Source organism: Oryzias latipes, chromosome 19, assembly GCF_053564925.1.
Source record: "Oryzias latipes strain Hd-rR chromosome 19, Olatipes_Hd-rR_3.1".
NCBI lineage: Eukaryota > Metazoa > Chordata > Actinopteri > Beloniformes > Adrianichthyidae > Oryzias > Oryzias latipes.
Window position 1 is genome coordinate 12,227,402 of NC_136255.1, and position 4,420 is coordinate 12,231,821.

General features: G+C 33.8%; 2 long non-coding RNA genes across 3 annotated transcripts; one reads left to right on the plus strand and one right to left on the minus strand.

The window, feature by feature from the left end:
• The first annotated feature begins 642 nt into the window (after positions 1 to 642).
• Positions 643 to 2,457, plus strand: LOC144987760 (uncharacterized). Of its 2 annotated transcripts, none has more exons than XR_013651426.1 (2): positions 643 to 1,731; positions 2,165 to 2,457. It is a non-coding gene; the product is annotated as an uncharacterized LOC144987760 (long non-coding RNA). The 2 variants fall into 2 exon arrangements; XR_013651425.1 differs by having other exon boundaries at positions 643 to 1,539.
• Positions 2,458 to 2,520: 63 nt separating this feature from the next.
• LOC144987759 (uncharacterized) lies at positions 2,521 to 3,767 on the minus strand. The gene is made up of 3 exons (XR_013651424.1): positions 3,534 to 3,767; positions 2,995 to 3,109; positions 2,521 to 2,914 (listed from the first exon to the last, which is right to left on the minus strand). It is a non-coding gene; the product is annotated as an uncharacterized LOC144987759 (long non-coding RNA).
• Positions 3,768 to 4,420: the final 653 nt, after the last annotated feature.

Sequence of the window (4,420 nt, forward strand, 5' to 3'; positions counted from 1 at the left end):
GTTTGTGAGGCCGTGTGTGTGCATGTATGTGTGTTTGTGTTGGAGTGTATATTTTGAAGGGGCAAAGGGTGTAAGGGGGTGCAGTTAAAATTGGCGGGTAGGGTACTGAGAGGACATCTCCTGATTACTCACAGTGATGTTCAATCACCCTCCCCACCAAGGGGCCCTAAATGTCTAAGGTACATTTAAAATTGGAAGGTAGGGCGCTAAAGATTACTCTATATCTTGATATAAAGGGGGAATAGGAGACTTAAGGAACATCTTTACTTGGAATATGGAGCTCTTAAACTATTTACTTCACATATGTTATCTTTGAATGTGTTTACACTATAAGTTTTATAGTATGTGAATTTTGGGGTTTTTCTAAATCATTAAACTTTCTGTTTGGAGCTGTCTTGAAAATGAATGTATCTAAAGTTTATGGGGGTTCATCAGGGAGATTAAATAAACTAGGTTTTCTTTTTTTTTGCCTATAAGGTTAAATTTAAAATCTTAAGAATCTGTACTTGGACTATTTATACCAACCTATCTTGTTTTTTTTGTTTTTTTGCTTAAAAAATAAATTGCCACAATGTAACCATTGACCTTACAACAGCCCTAATGGGTGTGAGTCACTTCTACTTCATATGTGTTTTGGTGATCTCATACCTACGGTGGCCCTGAAGTGCAAACCATTCAACAAATCACTCGATACAAAAACATTTTTAAGATCACAGCAACAATTTAAAAAGCGTATTACATTTTAGAAAACAAAACAAAATTTCAGAAACCAAAACATAAAAAAGAAAAAAAGATTTCAGAAAAAAAAATTAATTTCCAGAAAAAAAAAAGAAATATTACAAAATGAAAACATTTCAGAAAAAAAATTAATTTCCAGAAAACAAAATGAAATAAAAAAAAATGAAAACATTTCAGAAAAACAAAATGAAATATTAAAAAATGAAAAACATTTCAGAAAAAAAATGAAATATTAAAAAATGAAAAACATTTCAGAACACAGAATGAATTTCCAGAAAACAAAACGAAATCTTCAAAAATGAAAAACATTTCCAAACCGGAAGAAGCAGGTACTATGGGACAACGCTGATTGGATGATGATGTTTGTCAATCATTTGAACTGAAAAGTATTTTAAATGAAGCGACGACGGATTTTATCGTCCAAACAACAATGTACCATGATAATTCCCGTATTTCCCATTTACATATTAAATCAAAAATGCAGCAAACAGATAATGAAGGTTTAAATTATTTTTTGAATATTTCGTCTGAAGCAGAACGGTCACCCGGAAGTAGTTTGTGTGGATGACGTCCGTTCTGCAGGTAAACAAAGAAAGGGACGGTAAAACGTTAACATAAACTTTAATCTTTGAATATTTAGCGGATGTGATGACAGAACGCACGCAGAAATATCAACACCAACCAGGTTTACAAATGTTTCAAAATGTCGTGAGAGGATTCTGTCTAAAGCAGCAGCTGCGAAGAAACGGGTGTTAAAGACGGCGCACATCAGGAAATGCAGTCCCGCCATCCACAGATAAGGTATGGAGGCACATTTGTTTGATCTAATAAATGTAGCGTTAAACGTGATTTCTAGGTGGGTGTTTACAGACAGATCCAAGATCCTTCAGTCATACGTTAATGACAGGTTACCTCATCAGCTGGAGAGGGGGGGTCACGTGGGCAGGATTCTCAGACAGGTGTACCAGCAGCATAAATCAGCAAAGCTGTCAGGTAAACTGCAGCAGTTTGTGTCTCAGAATAACATTTATGAATGCTTCTTATTCACACTATTAAGATCTGTGACTTTAGAGTGTGTCAGTGCACAGAAACATGACAGTAAATGACTGGATGTGCACATCATCAGACACGTCCAGGTGTGTAACTAAAGGTGGCAAAGTCTGTAGTGTAAAATAAATCTTTAAAAAAAACGTTTTAGTCTTTCAGGCAGAGGAGGAATACCAAATTGTTTTAGAATGTATTTTTTATAAGACTGAAATAATGTATTTTATTCTGAGTTTGGTGTTTTGACCCCTCCCTAATGAATTTCTGGTTTAACCCATTTTCTCCTCATTTTGATGAACTCAACTTTTTCCTGAATGAAAGATGAACGGCAGCCGATGTTTTTCTGTCAGGGATTTTTAATTTATTAATGTATCTCTGTCAGGGATTTCAAGAGCTGGAGCTGGAGTCCAGTGCAGAGGAAGCTGCAAGCATGTACGAGCAGGAACTGGGGTCCCTTACCTGTGCATCTTCCTCTGGATGTGATGCTGAGCAGCAATGTGGACAAAACTTCCCTGACATGACTCTTTTTGATATAGTTGTTAAGCACAAACAGACTTTTCCCAGATGCATTTTTTCCTCTAATAAATGTGACTGACAGGTACGCTGAGTAAATGCTGAATGTAAACGGAACATTTGATTGACTGCATGAAGAAGCCCATAAAGGAAAATCCACAATCGTTTCTTTGTTTCTGTTACTGAATAACGTATTCATGTTAAGTTTTCAATAAATATACTGCATTGCTATGAAACAAATTTGTTTATTTTCATATCCATTATTACAATCCTCACGTCAGCATCCAGTTTTTTCATTGACAAAAAAACATTTCTAAACAACAGCTTTGAAAATCAAACACCATCTTTGTTAATAAAGCTTTAAAACCTAAAATGGTAAACACGGAAAAACTCCTAAATGAAGCAAGCCTAATACGAACATTTTAAACTGGAGTTTTGCTTAAAGGAACATTAAGTTGTTTGGAGTTGTACAAGTGTTTGATGCGATTCCTCAGATATGATTTCCAGATCATCAGCCGGACACTAAAGCCAGGAATTGTGCTTCGTTTTTCACTCCCCACTGCATCATTTACAACTAAACAGGCTTATGCAGCAGGTTAAAGACGTTTTTTTAAAGGACCTGCAATTTAAAAAAAAAAATAGATATTAAGGTTAAATAATATTTATTGATTACATTTCACATAAATCATGGTGACTTGCCTGTACACTGCACAATGATATGAATGACTTTAGTCTTCTTGTATTCCCATGTAGAGCTGCCATCTGTTCTTCTGCAGCACAAACCTTTCTGGAACTTCGCTTTGAGAAACTTCACCTGCAGAAATATCACATGTTAATTCAATTAAGTATTTTATAAACTTTAAAGTTCATTTTTAAGTTTCAGTATATGTGTATATGCATGGTTCAAAAATATACAATGCACTTAAATATTATTTCCCATAAGAACTTGTTTACTGATTTCAGTCTTAAAGTCGATTTTTAGCAACACTGATGCCATATAATTACTGTAATTACTGTATAAATCACAGAATATGCTGGCTCGGAGCTTTTTCTCTCATGTTGTCACCGAAAACGGGAACGGCTATCATGTGAAGACGGTTCGTCTCCATCGGGTTCTTTTTGCGCATGCGCAAGATAAAAAGAAATTATCTTTTCAAAGCAGCACTTTAACATCCTAAAATTAACATCCTTAGAGACATGTGACTGACAAAAGAAAAGATCACAGAATTGATTCTTACCTAAAGATGATTGACAGCGTGAACCTCGCAGCCGTAGACATTAGTGCACAGCGTTCAAAGTAAAAGTGCTCACAAACTACTTCCGGGTGACCGTGTGTCAGGCGAAATGTTAAAAAAATAATTTTAAAGTTCATTAACAGTTTGCTGCATTTTTTATTTGATATATAAATGGGAAATACGTGGATTATTATAGTACATTGTTGTTTGGACGATAAAATCCGTCATCGCATCATTTAAAATACTTTTCAGTTCAAATGATTGACAAAAATCATCATCCAATCAGCGTTGTCCCATAGTACCTGCTTCTTCCAGTTTGGAAATGTTTTTCATTTTTGAAGATTTCGTTTTGTTTTCTGGAAATTCATTCTGTGTTCTGAAATGTTTTTCATTTTTTAATATTTCATTTTTTTTCTGAAATGTTTTTCATTTTTTAATATTTCATTTTTTTTCTGGAATTTTTTTTTCTGAAATGTTTTTCATTTTTTAATATTTCATTTTTTTCTGGAATTTTTTTTTTCTGAAATGTTTTCATTTTTTAATATTTCTTTTTTTCCTGGAAATTAATTTTGTTTTCTGAAATGTTTTTTTTTTGTCATTTTTGTTTTTCAAGTTTTGGTTTCTGAAATTTTGTTTTGTTTTCTAAAATGTAATGCTGCTTTAAAAAAATTTTTTTTTTTTTTTTTAATTGTTGTTGTGATCTTAAAAATGTTTTTGTATCGAGTGATTTGTTGAATGCTTTGCACTTCAGGGCCACCGTACATACCCAGCCATGATGACCTCAGAGCTAAAAACTGGCTTTAAATTAGCCTAATGCACAGATATGTAATATGTCACACAAATGGTCTGCAAGGAGGTTTAGTGGTTAGTACTCTCACCTCACTGCAAAA